Source organism: Cotesia glomerata, linkage group LG3, assembly GCF_020080835.1.
Source record: "Cotesia glomerata isolate CgM1 linkage group LG3, MPM_Cglom_v2.3, whole genome shotgun sequence".
Classification (NCBI taxonomy): Eukaryota; Metazoa; Arthropoda; class Insecta; order Hymenoptera; family Braconidae; genus Cotesia; species Cotesia glomerata.
The window spans coordinates 21,292,099-21,312,320 of NC_058160.1; the positions used below are offsets into that span (position 1 = coordinate 21,292,099).

Here is a 20,222-nt window from a genome sequence, read left to right on the forward strand (position 1 = left end):
CGTGCGACAAGTAAACTTGTCGCACTCAAATAACAGTTTCATTTATGAAAAAACTCACGCGTAATTTTAAAATGGGCAAACGGCTCGTTTTCGACCGCAACAGCGAGCGTCAAGATACTACTTTTCTCGCATGAGTAATACAAATTAATAAATATAATTTTTGAATTATAAATTTTAAGATAATTAGTTTTTTGAGAATATATTATTTTTTTTTAATTAGAATAAAGTGTCAAAGAACTAGGCCAGGATCAATAACTGGGTCTTTTATCTTAGTGCTAAAAATTTTTGACAGAGGATACATAATCGCTGAATTGTTTTTTTACCAGAGAATTAAAGTTGAGGTCATAATTTTTAAAATAAAAATAATTTTTTTATTCCTCCCAAGGAGATTATCTGATATTAGTTTTTAGTTTAATCAACTAATAAACAATTTTTGTTCAATACCATATGTTGATTGACGGAAATGTTCTAGAAAAAATAAAATTTGAAAGATTATAATAAATTACTCTTTTACTCTCATGTATAACTTGATTTTGCTATAGATAATCAGAATAACCCTTATCAGGCCAAATCAAAAAAATTTTAAAAGGTAATTAAGCAAAATAATCTCATTTGAAACTGGCGTTCACGCTAATAATTTTTTTTGTCTCAATATAAATTATCCTTGGAATATATTTAGGTAGATTTACGTGTAATAAAAGAAAAAAAAATTAGCCTGTTACTACATGGAGTTGTTTGGAATTAAAGTAGCATATTGAAAAAAAAAATTAGACTACATTCTACGTATAAATAAACTCGGCGTATTTTGTGACATGTTTGGATTACGTATATATATATATATAGTCCCTCGGAGTTACTCTTGAGAATCGTTACAAGGCAGCTAGACATTGAGTGAAGATACATTTCTATTCAGTATCGAAATAATCTGAAAGACTTTGGAGTATCGTATGTTTCGTTTTACAATCTTGATATCCAGAGAGTGACAACGAGAAAATCGTTTCTCCGCATACTCTTAGCACACACGTGTACACATCATATATTTACCTCCAAATACAGAAAATAAAATATATCTATAACATACTTAGTGCATATATAATACACGCGTTCATGTATTCTTTACTGTTGTGCTATGTATTTTACGTCAGACCTTATTCATGGGATGACTATATATCAAATATATAATATATACCTAATATATAATATATACCTAATATATAATATATACCTATATAATCTACCCAAATAAGAATATAACACGACAGATATTTTTATTGAAATCTAGTGTATTCAAATTGAAAGACTGTTCAATTTTCGTCGAAACAGAAATCAAATAAAAATCTCATTCGAATAAAGTTTATTGGATTTTATTGTTATTTTTATTTTTGTTTTAGTTTTTTTCTTTTTCTGTTAAATGTGTGTCATTTACTCTTTGTAAACTTGCCTTTCATAATCGTGTTATATTACCATAGACGACCTATATTCAAAAACCAAAAAGAGTCTTAGTGACCATGGATCTACACAGCACATACAACTCGTATTCACGAGACTAGAGTGTTGAATTCAATTGAATTCACTTCGATAATCCAGTTTACGTTGCAAACAACCCTCACAATTAAATTAAAAACTCGGTGACTATGTATATTTGTACGTGTGTTCATACTATATTTGGTATAAATTGAAATACAGGAAACGGAAATTAAATCTGCCGTCATGATTTTAATCATTTCTCTTTCAATACCCAACTTTGCTCGTTTCAAAAAAATATTGGACCTATATACCTATTTCTCTTTATGTTTAATGTTTATGAACTTATAAAGATCAATTATTCCTTGAAAATTTTAAATTTAAATATTCCATTAATATTCTTGTGAAATTTAGTGTGCTGATTTATTTCAAAATCAGATTTTATAATTCACAATTATGGTCATTAGTGCAAGCGCGCTAGTAAATTTTAATTATTCACGAGGTGTTATCGGAATCAATGTTTTAAAAGCGGAAATTTACGCACTTGGATGAAAAACATTTTCACAATTAACTTTTTTAATTACGTTTAACATTCGGTCCACTAAAAGTTTATTGAAATTTAAAAAAAAAATAATCAGATTTTATCCCCGATTTTTTCTAAATTCTAAACTTTTTTACTTTCGAAGTAAACTCGAATCTGTTGTAATTGTTTTAATTTCTTGGGAAAAATTCTTTGATATTACCAATTTTCATATCAGGTCACATCGGCTGATTTTTTATAACGTTTAGACCTTAATTTTAAGTATTTTTTCTTAAAAATATTAATATTCAAGTATTTTCTATTCATAAATCAAATTTTTCATCAATTTGGTAGGCAAACTTTTTTTTAATAAGAAAAATTTACAAAAATTTCTAAATGTTAGTGATTGTGTTTTGAAATTGGGCAGCCGACATATTATATGCTAAATAGCTTGATCTGATCATATAGGTTCTGTGAGAAATCAGTAACGAGTTTTTTGAGTAAAATACATTTTTGTTCAGCTGAAACAAATTTCATTTGCCAAATTATTATAAGAAATACTTCAATTTACCTGAAATTTATGTTTGTGAATGATATTTTTCCAAAAAATTTGATTTTTTTGGAATCATAAATCGAAATCCATAAAGTTCCTTCTATTGTTAATCCTTGTTAATAAATCCTGACAAAAAAAAAGTTAAATAAAAAAAATAAATGAGTGTATTACTAGAATTGTGAAAATATAATTTCCAAATAACGTAACGATGATTATAGATGCTTGATAAGAGCTTTAAAGCATGACAGTAATCTCCGGATGCCGGTTTCCATGTCGCTAGCTGGATTCATAGCACTCGTGTCGATAACATCTGTTGGCAGCTCTTGTGCTTGTATATATTTAACAGGGTAACAGACTAAACTCTCATATATTCTTAGAGGTATATCATGTATAAATGTATACATATTAGGGTGTATAAAAAAATCCAATAAATTTTATTTTCTCAAATGATAGGTTTTTATAAACTGTCGATTTTTTTTCTCATCTCCAGCGAAATTATTATTGTTGAGATAAAAATTGTCCATATATGATTTATTATTATCAGTTTTAGTTTTTCAAATTAAGGGCATTATACCCTGTAAAAAATTTGGGTGTAAAAATGGACACCAAGAAAACTACATGGTATAAAATGACGATGTAAAATTTTAATTTTGTGTTGTGTAAATTGAGTTATTTGAACTATAAAATTTTCAAATGATTTACTATCTATAAAGAAATGAATATATTACTTGTAAATATTATCATGATTGTAAAATTAGGAGAAATCTTATATTATAATAATAATAATAATAATATTAGATACATATATACTCGTCTTCATGTAAGCTTTAATAACAATACCCTTATTTTACAGCAGTATCTCTAGACACACTGGTATCCGTTAGCTTGAAATGTGTCGCATTTGAAATTGTTGCGGTAATGCAATTATGATTTTCTCCTTTTTCATTGTCATCCTTTATACCCGACTATTCCCTTTACTCTTCCATACAGCATCTACTATCTACTATCTACTATCTACATCAACTCCTACTTCTACTCCACTACCACTGCTACCACCCTCTATTATTATATTAAAACCGCACGACTCAGCGACAAAACGAATATGCGTTTATGATTTAGATCAAAACGATGTTATGGATGTCAAAAGAAAAAAATTTGATATCCTTTAAAAATAAAATAAAACGGAAGTTTTTACTTGTAGCATCTTGATATTACACAGTAGCAATTCTAGTAACATTAAAAATTTTTGGAGTTAATTTATACGAGAAAAATTTTTTACTGTGTATAAAGAGGCTTTTGTTCTCTTGAGATCCAAGTTTTCGCTCTGAAGGACATACATTTATGATAAAGAAAGAAAACATACGTATAAGGTATGACACTTGAGTTTTAAGATGTACATAGAGTTATATAGAGACAGAAAAATTAATCAAAGAAAAAGTAAAATGAGTCCCTCATTTCATGTCCTCTAACAAATAAAAATAAATATTGTGCTAATAGTCGTAATAGAACTATTTAAATAAAAATAAAAATAATGATAACAATATTTTTCATTTCATACAATATTCACTAAACGATTAATCATCGTTAGTCTCCTTTAATCTTGTTACCTCTTGCTGACGTTCGATAAGACTTTTTTTCGTTATTTCATCCAATACACTTGTTCTTTTTTATCGTCAGATCTCTTATTGAACTAGGTCAGTGTGTTCATTTCCTTCTTAAGTTTCTCTCGAGTCTTTTTTCAGTTTTATTTATTTAGTGATGTTTTTTTTTGCTATTTATATCGTTTTTTTTTTCTCATTTGGATGTTTAAAAACGAAGAAGATCATCTTCCCCGAGGCATTTGAAACTATAATTTCGCAATTCCTTTTGAATCACTTGGTGATACTTTCACTCGAGTTTATATAAACCATCAGTCTTAACTGATAGAAACAAGATTTCTTGTTGGATTATATATCCAGTGAGTGCAATTTTTTTTACAGCTGATCCATAATTCATCTTACGACTCAATAGAATTTAATTAAAATTTATTACATCATAAACTGTTATTTATTTGTCTCTACTTATTTTTTAATTAATGTATTGTCGATGTTGATGTTGATGTTGTATGTTAATGTACTGCCGGATAATATAGGGTATATGTAGGGTACGGTAAATTGTATTTTTATTCTTAAGCTTTTATTGAAAATGACTGAGTCATTGGGATTACATCTGCAGAATACCTGATGACGTAAATTCGCAGATACGTGATTCAGAACAAACACGGCCATTTTGTTTAGTATTGTCCGATCATGCCAGAAGCTATCTATTCAACTTAACTCACGTCTCAGTGTCTGCATCAGAGTGTTTCAAGAAATGAGTGTATTTGTATGTACATATATATGTCCTTGATTGTATACTACATGTATATATAATAACTTGGCGGTCATAGATCTATGTACTCGGAATAGAGAAATTTGAAACTAAATTCTTGATTATTCAAGACTCACACGATCAGTGTGTGGTGTGCGGTAACATCTGTGACACTTACTGCTATTCTACGTGAAACGTGACTCGGAACCTAGTGAGCGACCGAAATTTTGCGAGCGTGTAATCTCGTGATAGATGGTATTTTATCAGGGTTACTTTTTTTTTTATTTTTCCGAGTTGCCTAAGTGAATTCAGTCGGAACAAATTTTATTGAACATCCATTCTATCAGTTTTAAATCTAATCTTTTTTTGAATTAATCAACTGAGCCTCTTAAGTTTTTTTTTTTGCAGAAGAACATAACATTTTTTTCTGTAAATAAAGTAAGCGTCTACATTATTTATGTAGAATACGGTTTCTTAAAAATTTATACAAGAAGAAAACATTGCTCAATTTACGATGTTTGCCTGATAATATAAGATAACAAAACCGGCGACGTTAGCCGAGTGATCAAAGACGCACGGTCTATAGAGCACTCGAACTAACTCACCGGCCAGGCGTGGGTTCGAATCCCAAGCTGGTCTTAAAAATCAGCTTGGTTGAGATTTGACCCTTGTCGCGTAGTTTAAGATTCTCATAACCCAAAAAAGACCCCAACGTACCACTCCCAACAGCTAAAGTCGGCGATATGACCACAGCAGTTAACCCGTCAGCACTCACGTTATGAGCATTTTGCTCACGCAACAACATCCGACTTATAGAGCGGCGTTGTAGTGCAAGTGAGACATTAAAATTCACGTGAGTTCTGACGGGTTAAAACCGACTCTATATAAAAATTAATTGAAAAAAAAAAAAAAAAAGTAAAAAATAACAAAAACCAAATTACCATGATTACTCGTATAAAAAATTTTCTAATACGGCCTAACATGTCAATTTTTGAATCAGGATATATCAAGCCATGTCAAGACCTATATGGTTATTGCAAGCGTGATGTTGCCATATATGGCCTGACATGCCCTGATATAGCCAATTTTCATATCAGGACATATGTGGTTATATCAAAACATTATAGACGCATATACCATGCTATATCAGAAAAATTTTTAACAAGTATACAATGTATAATCGGAATCCATGCTGTGATCCCGTATAACAATATTCCGATATAGCCTTGTATATGACCTGATTTGATATGGCATAAATATATTTATTTATTTACTTGAATAAACAAACCCAACAGCCTAAACCATTAACAGGGTTAATAATTATACAATGGTTAATACATAAAATTTTTTTTTTTGATGTATAACAATATCAAATACTTGGTAACAGAAAACGTGATACAACATGGATTCTAAAATCATATCCGATTAAATTTTCTTTTATTGCGAGTATTTAAAGCTCAATAACTTTTTACCCGTTAGGATTACGAAAAAACTACCACCATATTTTTTTGTAGAGAATTAAATTTCCTACAAAAATAGTTGATAGAAAATTCATAAAAAATTTTTTTTCGTTGTTTTATTGGATAAAAACGTAAAAAGAGATCAAGCTGCGCTTTGGAAGAAATTTTTTTATGTCTTAAAGAAGCTTTTGAGATGATAGGCAAAAGACTTTTTTTTGGACCACTCTAATAAACATGATAGAAATTTTTTTACACGGTATCTTATTCATTTTTTAAAAAATATTATAAAAATTTGGAAAACCTTAAAATGTACACTCTACGGCATTCAACCAATTTTAGTCTTGTAATAAATAGAAAAATAAAACATGTTTTTATTCACAACACTCGTACAACTCTTCTCAGGAATTCAATAAAAGTAAAAAAAGATTTCAGTGTATCTATACGGAAAACACCGCATTTTTCTCTTAAATTTCAAGTCTGTAGTTCTTATGGAGAACAAACGTGTGTATTTTCTTTCATGATGCTTCCGCAACCCTCTTTGGAGATTGATATACACACTTTGTCCTTATCACTGTTATAATTCAGAAACTTTTGCAGACGTACACAGCGCCAAAATCACTAAAGTTTTATCACATTTGTATAAATGGTTTAGAAATGCACACAAAACTAACAAACAAACGTTTATTTTTATATATAAAGACTTACTAACCGGACACTGGGCATCCGACCAACTATAATTCGCCATTTAACTTATTTGAACTAAAATTGAGTCATTATATTACTGAAATGAAAATTCATGAGGATTTTACGCAATTCTCAAAAAAACTTTTTAATTCTAATTAAAATATGCTAATTTAATTAAATCATCCAAGTTAATTCAATAGTTGATCTAAACAAGCCCAAAAAAGTGATAGTAGTTTCATTTTGAATTAAATTTTTTAAGCTAATCGATCAGTTTACGATAGTAAAATTCTTTACAAACTTTTTGACCGTCTTTTGTGAATATATGTGCCACATTACTCGGCATATAGTGACAATAGTCAACAAAACGACAATAATAATGGCTACATGATGTACGTCATCGGTTTTGGCATTAATAAATTTACTACACATGAACGAGAAGGTTTTCAATAGGTTCTTATTCTCCTCACTTTTGAAGCATATGAAAAAATACTTTTAATTCATCGTTTTTCGTGACACATCATGTCTACACACATAATTCGAAGTGACTGACGGATATCAATGATAATTCAATTTCAAATTTATTTTTACTCAACACAAAAAAAGTGTTATTAATTAAATTAAATTTTGTGTCAAATGATGTTTTTTTTTTTTTTTTTTTTTTTTAGATATAATCAATCGGATACAGAATTTAAATCACTTTTCTTTTCACATATTCAATGCCAATAAATTTTGAATATATGCACTGAGACTAAAACTCTGCCGATGTAAATAAAATATTATTAATCAAATCTGAAAAAATCATATTTAAGACATCGGTGATATTTTTAACCATTGTCGCTATGTTCTTTACAAAAATTTTGTTCTAAGAGCAATACTGTACCTATATAGTAGTTATACTTACTTAACCATCTGTAGTCTCGGGTCTCGCGCAGTCTTGCGTGTTGACATATTTTATAACTTACAAAATTAAAGTATGTAAACCCATTATAATCACGAATCCATATTTCAGTAAAATAATTACTTACAACATTTTGTTTAAATAAATCATCAGCATAAACAACATGTATCGACTGATTTGGCGGGAAAAAGAATGTTTTGTTCGGTAAAAGAGCGTTGTAAGAAGACTCTTGAGAAATGTAGTATAGCTACTCTATCCATCTAAAAGATCGCTTCAGTAGCCATACAGGTATTGCTACTGTAGGAATTCATATTGCTACAGTAAAAATCTACGAGTAGGTATCTAATAGATTACTTCAGTAGCAATAGTTTTTTTTTTTTTTTAGTGTAATCTAAGAGAAAAAAATCTAAAAAACGGTTGACCCTGCAGGCTATTCCTGAAACTTCCCGCTATATTCGAGTCCAAAACAATAAAAAAATATTCAATCGTTGAGTTTTGGTACTGATGAAAAATTTTAACATTCTCCACAAAACTTATCTATAGTTGAATCCCGATTATTCATTTGCTTTATTACACGCCTCATAGCGCGGAGCGCGTGAAGTTGTGTTTTATACCCGACTCGTCAAGGTCAAGCAATTTTGTGATCTTCAAATGCCTCTATCACAACTATATTGCACTTATATAATAATATAAGTAAATGTACACCGAGAAAACATTTAAATTAAACCATCTTATACGTCCTAAAATCATTTCATGTTGCTAGTTTGAAAAAAAAAGTCAGGAAAACAGTTGACCCTAAAGGCCATACACGCAACTTCCCGCTATTTTCATATTTAAGCACTCAAAATTGCACTTATTAGGTTTTTGAGCTCTTCAAGATTATAAATATAATTTTTGTGTCATTTTGAGCTCTCCGAGCTCAAAAGTCTGATAGAAGTTTAATAAAACACTATTTTTTGAATTTTCAAACCGTAATAACTTTTGAATTAATGAATCGATTTTCACCTAGTTGGCAGCATTCAACGAAGTTTTTGAAGCCTCATAAAGAATTTTCAAGTTTAAATATATCGGAGTAGGAATTTCAAAGTAATTCCGAAAAAACACTTTTTTCGGATTTCTTTCGACAACGATAACTTACGAACGAACCAACCGATTTCGACCGGGCTAGCGGAGATCGAAGTGGTTTTTTTATGTTAAGAGCTGATTAGTTTTTGGAATCGATCGGTAGAGCCGTTTAACCCTTTAATGTTCGGCCTTGAATCCCCACTCTTAATTCGAGTCATATGTTTTTTTCTTTAAGTGAGAGAGCTATAGCCTTTTTTCTAGAGAGGGGGCCAGAAAAGTAGTAGAAAGGGACGCATGGACACACTACTAGAACTAAACCATCTTTCACACAACCAAATAACAGACTATGGTTGGCTCTCCCCTAACAGCTTACACTGAGATTCATTGCGCTTTCAGAACATTAAAGGGTTAAAAGTTATTCTTGTGACATAGCGGTCGATGAGTTTGAGCGAGACAGCGATGCAATAGTAGGCAGACGGCGAGCCCAAGTGCAAGTGAGACGGCGAAACGGTGCCGCCGGAATTGGAAATTGCGTCATTGGAAATTTTTGAGTATAACTGGCTAGAATGTTGTTGGCAATGTCGCCAAAAGGGGCACACCAAAGCGCAATGTACGAGTCGGTGGGTGAAATTTTGTATGCGGTGCGGAAAACTAGACACGTTTTCTCGTGATTGCCGCTATCCGTACCAGGGAAACGCCGCAAGGTCCGACACGCGCTCCCAAAATTGGCCCGTGACCCCCCAGGGAGCTTCAACGTATGAAACGAACAATGCCCCGAAAAATCCCGAGCCGAAAGCAGGTACTTTCGGCCAACAGCAATGAAACCTGGCGACAAACGTCCTTTTGCCGCTCCTACGAGCTACCATTCCACGTCATGCCGGCATATGCAAACGATATGCTATCAGATATCAATTGCTACCCAGGGTAGAATCCTTTAACGCATTGGACATGGAATACGATTTGGAGGCTGCTAGAAATAAAGACCTGGCTTAAACTGGACGAAGAAATAGTAGGTTTAACCTGGTGTGCGACCCATAAAATGAAAATTAAACCTGGAACTGAACCGATAAAGGTGTAGATTTCCGGAAAGTAAACGACGTCTCCGAGAAAGATGCATTCCCAATACCACACGTGAATGTATCACTCGATAAATTGAGGAAAGCTCAATTTATTAGCACTATTGACTTGAAAAACGGATATTGGCAGATACCATTGGAGGAAGAAAGCAAACCGATTACTGTTTTCACGATACCTGGACGTGACCTGTTTCAATTCCGCGTAATGCCTTTTGGGCTACATTACGCGCCTGCGACATTCCAGCGCGTAATGTATGAAGTCCTAGGCGCAGACCTCGAAGCACACGTAGTAGTGTACCTGGACGATCTAATAATCGTTAGCGAAACCCTTGCCGAACATATGAAAATCCTAAAAAAGGTCATGACACGTCTCCGCGCCGCGAATCTGAAGTTGAATCCGGAGAAATCCCACTTTTTAAAACAAAGTACTGTGTACTTAGGTCATGTTATCGATGAGCAAGGAATCCGAATGGATTCAGAAAAAGTTAAGGCAATCACAGAGATTGTACCACCGCGTAACACCAAAGAACTGCATCAGTTTTTGGGAATGATTTCTTGGTATCGTCGGTTTATCCCCAACTACGCAGACCCAACCAAACCTTTGTTTCCCTTCTTCAAAAGAAGAAACGTTGGAGATGGGAAACCCCGGAACAAATCGCGTTTGAAACCCTGAAAACCCACTTGGATCGGACCCATTATTGGTTCCTCCAGACTTCTTGAAACGTTTCGTGCGGCAAACTGATGTGAGTGACGTCGGAGTAGCCGCTGTCCTGACACAGGAACATTATGGCGCAAAAAAAGTCGTCGCATATGCGAGCCGAGGGCTGAACAAAGCCGAATGAAAATACAGCGTAACCGAGAAAGAATGCGTCACGGTGGTCTGGGCAATCTGAGAAACTGAGACCAAACCTCGAAGAGAACCAGTACTTGTAGCCGAGCGGCTAACGTGCTTGATTTCGAACTATGGGTACTGGCCAGGCATGGGTTCGAGTCCCACCATGGTCGAATAATTTTCGCTATGTGCCAGGTTAATTTTCGATTGTCTTCGACTGTGAGGACTCGGCTCATTGCCGAACAAACATTGGCTGTACATGATGTTCATAGAGGCCAGCTGGATTACACCAGTAAAAGAAAAAAAAATACCTCGAAGAGTATGAGTTCACTGTTATCACGGACCACCAGTCACTGAAATGGCTCCGATCAATCGAAAGTCCGAGCGGGCGCGTAGCTCGATGGAACCTATACCTGCAGCAGTACGAATTCGGCGTCGTATATCAGAGGGGGAAATGGAATAAAGTCGCGAACGCGCTCTCGCAAAGCACCCCTGAAAATCCCGACGAGGAAGATCTTCATGATCCGGAAACCGACTTAGTACTCGAAGCCCTAGATCTTGGAGACACTTGGTACGAAAGAATCGTCAAAGGAGTCGAGAATGACCCACAACGTTTTCCCGAGTATTGCCTGAAACAAGGCTTGTTATACCGACGTCAGTATTTTAGTTTGGACTACGCAGACCAAGACGACGTCTGGAAATTATATGTTCCGGTCGCAGGGGTCAGTAAAATCCTACACGAGAATCATGATGCTCCTTCAGCCGGTCATGTAGGAATTACAAAGACGATTGCCCGCGTTTCGAGTCAGTATTGTTTGCCACGGATGAGGGAAATCACAGCCTATGTGCGCCAGTGTGGGACATGTTAGGCATACAAGGCCTCACAGCAACCTCCGTCGGCTCTAATGGGAATAATCGTGGTTAGAAGTCCAACCATTACGGCAACAGACAGTCACCGCAATCTCCACTACGTTCAAAAAACGAGTCCTGCTGTATTTTGGAAGGGTAGAGACGGTAATTACCGACAATGGTACCCCTTTTGTAAGTAAGGAGTTTACCTCCTTATTACAACAGTTTGGGATTAAACACGTCCGAACACCACCATATACGCCTCAGTGCAATCCAGTCGAAAGAACGAATCGAGTGATAGGGACGATGATCGCCCATTCCATCGGAATGAACCAGCGGAACTGGGACAAGCAGGTTCCAGAGTTAGCATTTGCCCATAACACCGCGGAATACGACGCGACAAAATTTTCCCCGACGTATTTAAACTATAGCTACGAAATCCAGCCTCCTTCATTGATAAAGTCACGAGCCGAACGAGGAAAAAGCGACGTATATGATCCGCATCGGGCAGCCAAAACTTTGAAAGACACGATCGGGCTAGTCAAAGCTAACCTGGCACAGGCTTATGGGAAACAAGCCAAATATTACAACCGGAAGCAAGGTTCCTGGCAACCAATTTTTGGAAACCTGGTCAGCAAGAGGGAACACCATTTGTCATCCACAATTAATAATTTTTCAGCGAAACTCGCCGAGAAGTTCGCTACAGGCTTTGCCGTGATCAAAATCGTCGACCCTCAGTATATAAGGTCACAAAGGAAGGTATAACCTTCACTGTGCATATCAAAGACCTAAAACCTTTTCACGAGTAAAACCCACCGGAACCTAACCGCGAACAACCTGACCGCGAAAATCCTGAACCAGATGTAGATAAAACCTTGGGACTGCGACGTGTAACCCGAGCTATGACCAAAAAGACAAAGTTGGCATCTGCCGCTGGAGAACCAAGTTGAGATTGGACCACCCATAAAATGGATTGATCATCAACCCATTTGCTAGCATCGTTTATCCTCTCTGCGACATTTAACGCTTTCTCATAGGCAAAGTGTCTTTTGTAAATTTTCTGTCTCTTTCGAGAGAACTAATACTACACGAAACAAAAAATATTGTTAAAATGACTATCCAACGTATCCTCAAACGACGTTTCCTTAAAATAACAATCCGGATTTCTGATTTGAGGATTCATTTGTTTGACTTAAAAGGATACAGAGAATAGCTCTTGTCTTAATATATATAAATCACGTGTCACGTTGCTTGTCCGCGATGGACTCCTAAACTACTTAACCGATTTTAAATTGAATCTGTACACCGTGTGCAGTTTGATCCAACTTGAAAGATAGTGTAGTTTTTATCTCAACTATTCATCTCAATAATTATTATTGCATATAAAATGTTTATTATACGACTTTAGTGTGTATTTATCGGGTAAATATATAAAATCTTAATAGATGGCAGTTTGCCATCTAAGTTCGACAGATATCCGGTAGATGGCTTAGATATCAAGGCCAAGCACTGTCTATTTGCGGTTTGGATTTGAAAAACATGTTTCTCACATGGACAGCTATATGTTGCCTGCTCACGTGTAGAAAAACCATGAAATCTCTTCGTGTTAGCGAAAGAGGTTAAATGTTAAATTTCAATTTTTTAATAATTTATTAAATGATAACCTTTCGTCAGATCTATTCCAAAAAAATTAATTTAGACGTATGAGATAGCAATTTATAACATATCAAAAAATTAGCTTTTGATCTTTACAAGTGCATTAGTGTCCGAACAACCTTAATTTCAACATTTCGATACTGCACCTATTACTTTCAAATTTTGGTAGAACGTTTTATTTTCAATCCCATATGCATGAATCTATTTTTAATTTTTTTAGAAAATATTAATTTGATTGTATTAGAAGAATAAGAAAAAAATTAGGACGACGGTTGACCCTGAAGGCCATCCCTGCAACTTCCCGTTCATTTTGTATTTAAGCGCTCAAAATTATACATTACGTTTTTGAGCTCTTCGAGCTCAAAAATATAAGTTTTGTGTCATTTTGGGCTCTCCGAGCTCAAAACTCTAATAGCAGTTTAATAAAACACAATTTTTGAATTTTCAAACCACAATAACTTTTGAATGAATGAACCGATTTTCACGCGGTTGACAGCATTCAACGTAGTTTTTGGAGCCTCATAGAAAATCTTTAAGTATACATTGATCAAACGAGGAATTTTTGAGTGATTCCGACAAAACACTTTTTTCGGTTTTCTTTCGTCAACCGATTTTGACCGACTGGCTGCAATTGACGTCGTCTTTTGATGTTATGAGCTGATTAGTTTTTGGAATCGATCGATAAAGCCGTTTGAAAGTTATTCCAAAAAAACCACATTTGAATAATTTTTTTTTGTAGTTTTTTTTTTAGATTTCTCAAAATCTACCGATCCAAATCGGTCCAAAGTGTATTCAAAATCTGTTTGGTCAAGCCTTTTTGAATGGCGCCAACCGCGATGAAATCGGTCAAGCCGTTCAAAAGTTATAAAAGGTTTACACACACACACACACACACACACACACACACACACACACACACACACACACACACATGCTCCACGTCTTCAGCGACACCTGGGCAGGATGGGCACTCCGGAGAATCGTCGTGCTTAAAGCGGTGAAGATAGGCTCGGAAGCAGCCGTGTCCTGACAACATCTGCGTAAGGTAGTAGTTAACCTCTCCATGACTCCGGTTCAACCAGTCGTCGATCCTCGGTATAAGACGATACGTCCATCTTCCTTTTTCTGCAGCGTCCCACTGGAGCTGCCATCGGTCGAAGCTGTTTTGCCGTTCTTCAGTTCTGAGCTTTGCGTGATCTTTGCATGTCCTCGTTTTAACCAACAGCGCGATGAATTAGAGAAGATTCTAAAAAAGAGAATTCAACCGGAGACAATAGTAGAAGAAATGCTGTCATCAGAAGCTGTCTGGAACGCCACGAGCACCTTTGCCACTGAAGTGCTTACAGAGTTGCGGTCCATCGAGAGAAAAAGAGCAGAAAACAGAAACTAGAAGGGAGATAGAAATAAAAAACATCTTAGCCACCAGAAGGAAGAGCGGCAGCTAATTCCTCCCCCCGCGAAGAAATGCCTTACGGCGGTACCATGGGGGATCAGAGGATAGAAGAGAAAGGGGTTTAGGGTTTAGTGGGTAGGGGCGCCAGCGTCGAGTTTTAGTATGACGCTGCGTCGAGTCGCCACATATCCAGGCCAAACATCTATGCAGAACATCTATGCAGTACATTTATAAAAAACATCTATGCCTGGAATGCGTAAAGAGCATTCCCCCCCCTTACAAGGAAAAAAAACACACACACACACACACACACACACACACACACACACACACACACCCATCATGCCGGCACAAGCAGATGCCCAGTATACCAAGAGGCACTCAAGAAGATAACTGATAAACGAAAATGAGAATACTGCAGCTAAACATCAATCACTGTGAAGCGGCACATGATTTGCTCATGCAGACAGTACGTGAACAGAAGCTTGACCTTGTGCTTATATCGGAACCGTATAAACACCTCGGCGGCCAACCATGGGTAACTGACTGCACCAAAAAAGCTGTCATATGGTCCTGTCGCAAGCTCCCCTTCCAGAGTGTCGTTAACAATGGCAGCGCCGGCTTTGTAGCAGCATCGGTAGATGGCATCCGCTTTTACAGCTGCTACACACCACCTAGCCTCACTATTGTTGAATTCATGGACTTTCTGGATCGACTGACGGAGGACGCGAAGCAGTACTACCCAGTGGCAATAGCTGGAGACTTCAACGCCTGGGCAGTGGAATGGGGCAGCAAACACACCAACGCTCGAGGTAAAGAACTACTGGAAGCTTTTTCTACGTTAGATGTAGTATTGTTAAACAGCGGCGATGCGCCGACGTACACTAAAGGAGACGCAAGTTCTATTGTGGATCTTACTTTTGTCAGCAGCAGCCTCATCAGAGGAAACTACGACTGGAAGGTGATGGAGATCTACACGGCCAGCGATCACAATGCGATTCTCTGGGAAGTATCAAAGGACCAGAATCCTAGAAGACCGGCTAAGAAACTTGACATCGTTGGGTGGAAGGTGAAATCCTTTGACCCAGGTGCTCTAGTAGCTGCCCTAAATAGTGAACCGCTTACTACTGGATCTGCAGAAGAAATGACCAAGGACTTGATGAAGAGAGTGACCCAGGCTTGCGACACCTGCATGCCTCGTAAACGGGGCATGAACCAAAGACCTTCGGTGCACTGGTGGAACGAACACATCAGCTTCCTACGGAAAGAGTGTCTCAAGAAAAGAAGAATATCTCAGCGTGGTTATCGGCGGCCTGACTCAGCGGAACTAGTCGCAGAATACAAGAAAGCTCGTCGAGACTTAAACAAAGCCATCAAGGATAGCAAGAAGAACTGCTGGAAAGAGCTAATCAACGAGGTGGACAAAGACTTGTGGGGCAGACCTTACAAGGTAGTCATGGCAAACTTGAAATACCAGCCAATGCCGTCTCCTACGTGTCCTCAACTCCTACAGAAGATCGTGACTGCACTGTTTCCACGACAGCGCGTTTTCAACTACCTGTTGACACAAGACGAACTGAATGATATCCCACCTGTGACGAAAGAAGAACTGATGGAAGCTTGTAACCGCGTCGGGAATAATAAAGCGCCGGGATTGGACGGAATCCCTAATATTGCCTTGAAAACATCTATTAAAAGCAGCGCCAGCGTTATTCCTCGATGTCTACAACATCTGCTTGAAGGAAGGGATTTTTCCTCGGAAGTGGAAACAACAACGGCTGGTACTACTTCCTAAAGGAAAAAGCCACCGGAAGAACCGTCATCTTATCGTCCACTCTGCATGTTGGATACAGCCGGTAAGATACTCGAACGTATAATCCACCAAAGGATAGAAGCAGTTGTCGATCCACTATTAGCAGACAATCAGTACGGATTTCGAAAAGGACGATCAACCCTGGACGCAATCAACCTGGTTGTCGGTATAGCCAAAGACGCAATCGCCGGTACCAGATGGAAGGGTGGAACGAAGAAATATTGTCTGGTGGCAACCCTAGACATCAAAAATGCCTTCAACTCCGCCAACTGGGATCGCATCATGCAAGCTCTTCAAGAGATGAACGTACCAGGATATCTACGAAGGATAGTCGCTAGCTACTTCACGAATAGAGTCCTTAGATATGACACGAAGAATGGTCCAAAGGAGTATGATGTTACTGGAGGCGTCCCGCAGGGTTCTGTTCTCGGTCCACTTCTCTGGAATATCATGTACAACGGATTGCTGAGACTGAAACTACCAAGAAATGTCAAACTGGTAGCGTACGCGGACGACGTAGCCGTAGTAATCGTCGCCAAGCATATTGATGAGATAAATCATATGTTCACGATCACCTTTGAGCGAATTAACCAGTGGATGGACACAGTAAACTTACAACTGGCTAAACAGAAGACCGAGGCTGTACTTATCACTAGCAGAAAAGTGGTGGAAACGATCAATTTAAACGTCGGAGACCAAGAAATCACATCCCAACCATTCATTCGATATCTGGGAGTGATGCTCGATTCCCGACTTAACTTCAAACAACAAGTTGAACACGTGACCGCCAAAGCATCAGCAGTAGTGGCTAACCTAGTACGATTGATGCCCAACATCGGTGGCCCGAAGCAGACAAGGAGGTTATTGCTATCATCAGTAGTTACATCGGTCCTCACGTATGGGATATCCATTTGGTCCGACGCACTTGAGACCCAAGAATCATGGAGGAAAGCATGTCCGGTTTACCGACTGAGCGCGCTAAGAGTAGCCAGCGCCTTCCGAACAATATCAGAGGAAGCAGTGTGCGTCATTTCTGGAACTCTGCCGCTTAGAGTCTTAGCTAAAGAAAGACGGGCCCTTTACCATCGAAAGAGGTCAACTACACTGAGCGCTGAAGAACTAAGAACAGAAGAACGGCAGCACAGCATCTCGCGATGGCAACTTGAGTGGGACGCCGCAGCAAAAGGAAGATGGACACACCGCCTCATACCAAAGATCGACGTTTGGCTGAGCCGAAACCATGGTGAAGTCAACTATTACCTAACGCAGATGTTGTCAGGACATGGGTGCTTTCGAGAGTATCTGCACCGCTTTAAGCACGACGATTCTCCGGAGTGCCCGTCTTGTCCAGGGGTTATTGAGGACGCAAGGCACGTTTTCTTTGTGTGTCCACGTTTCGATCCTCAGCGTGAGGAGTTAGAGAGGATCCTGAACTGGAGAATCCAACCAGAGACAATAGTAGATGCAATGTTGTCGAATCAAACTGCTTGGAACGCTACAAGCACTTTTGCCACAGAAGTGCTTACAGAGCTGCGTTCCATTGAAAGAAAAAGAGCAAATGACAGAAACTAGAAGGAAGGAAAAATAACACCTTAGCCACCAGAAGGAATAGCGGTAGCTGGATCCTCCCCTCACGAAGTAATGCCTGACGGCGGTTTCCATGAGGGATTAGAGGAAAGAAGAAAAGGGGTTTAGGGTTTAGTGGGTAGGGGCGTTAGGGTCGAGTTTTAGTATGACACTGCGTCGAGTCGCCACATATCCAGGCCAAACAACTATGCCTGGAATCCGTAAGAAGGATTCCCCTAAGATAAAAAAAAACACACACACACACACACACACACACACACACACACACACACACACACATAGATACAGACATACAGACACCATCGCGGGAATAGTCAGGGAAGTTTCCTAGGATCTCAAAACGTCGAGATCTGATGAAAACTTGATTTCGAAAAATGGGGTAAAACCGATAACTTCCCGATTTTTGAAAATCTTCGATTTTTTAGCAGGAAGTTAAAAATTGATTCTATTATAATCACTGAGCCACAGCAATGCGTGGCTGGGTCAGCTAGTAAATGTATATAGTTTCGTCAAAACAGGCAACTGTTCGTTAACGTGAGGATCTGTATAGTTGAATTAACTAAATGTAACGCTAAATAGTTATTTATGTACCTTGGGCGAGCCACGCGCAAATACAGTCGAGATGATGAATATTTTCAGCAGGGATAGTATAAGGCCGAGGCCCGATAGGGCCGAGGCTTTATATCCCTGCTGCAAATAATTATCATCTCGACCGTATTTGCGTCTGGCTTGCCCATAGTGCTTAAAAAATTTTTCGTCCTATGGCGGACGTATGTGGGTTTTTACGTGCAGGGGATACTCAATTTTTAAATAAATAGCGTACGACGCCATAACGTTCTAATCCTCTAAATAAAAATACATGAAAGTCTTGAAGTGACTTATAGGTGCGCTTTTTAATTAAAATGACAGTTAAAATGTAAGTTAGTCGGCTGCATAGAGATTGGTGACGTACGCGTGGCATTGTCCTGAACTGTATAATAGTTATTTATGTACTTTGGGCGAGCCACGCGTCAATACAGTCGAGGTGATAAGTATTTTCAGCAGGAATAGTATAAAGCCGAGGCCCGACAGGGCCTAGGCTTTATATCCCTGCTGCAAATAATTATCGCCGAGACCGTATTTGCGCGTGGCTTGCCCATGGTGCTTAAAAAATTTTTCTTACTACGCCGGTCGAAAGTACGGGGTTCCCGCTGCGATTTCACGGCAGAAAGCCTCAGTTTTATGCCGTGATTAAGTCGCGCATGCACCCTACGACGGGGAGCCGAAATAATGTATTCAGGCACTGACAACGAGACACGAGGCGGCAGAAAGTCCGAAAGTCGGTAGTCGCGCTCACTCTATTACTTATGTTTATAAGCCTAACCTTACTTGTGATTGTTATGAGTGTACCTGTCTTGTTATCACAAGTCTCGACGGGAAATAGTATGGATTCGAAATTTAATTTGAAAACGATGAAATTTGTAAATCGATGAATAAATTTGTTTGAATGAAATGAAGATTTAATTTGAAAAATTATTTGAGATTTAGAATTATTGGTGAATTTTTCGAAGTTTGGAGACGCGCACCTGGTGACGATAATGAGCCATTAATTATCGCTTCAAGTAAAAATTTTAAAGTTGTTAAATACCAAAAAGAAATCACTGATGCACAGCTCAGTCTCCTGAGAAATTTTCCTGTGGAAGACCATTCCCTGGATAACAAGAAGGAACGACGCCTACCTCGAGTCTGACCAGGACCAAGGTAAGCCCATTTTACTCTCTCACGGAGATTTAGTATCCCCGTACCGAGGTTTTCTGCAGAGGTACGGCAGGTGATTATAGTCGAGTAGGTGGGAGCGAGACGGAGAGGGCTATTAGGCTCGTCAGCCAGACACCCTTTAGGCAACCAGAGTATACTAGCACCGCGAAGATTGTTTGTGTGGATGTTACTGACCGAGAAATCACCGTGTGATCGTGAAACCGCGTAATTATTATTGCAAAGGTAGTAGAAGGGGGCTCTAAGCCACCCCCTATGTAAAATAGTA

General features: G+C 37.8%; 1 long non-coding RNA gene across 1 annotated transcript; it reads right to left on the reverse strand.

Moving 5' to 3' along the window:
• Window positions 1–3,729: 3,729 nt before the first annotated feature.
• LOC123260852 lies at window positions 3,730–11,186 on the reverse strand. The gene is made up of 3 exons (XR_006508562.1): window positions 10,991–11,186; window positions 5,065–5,066; window positions 3,730–3,741 (listed from the first exon to the last, which is right to left on the reverse strand). It is a non-coding gene; the product is annotated as an uncharacterized LOC123260852 (long non-coding RNA).
• Window positions 11,187–20,222: the final 9,036 nt, after the last annotated feature.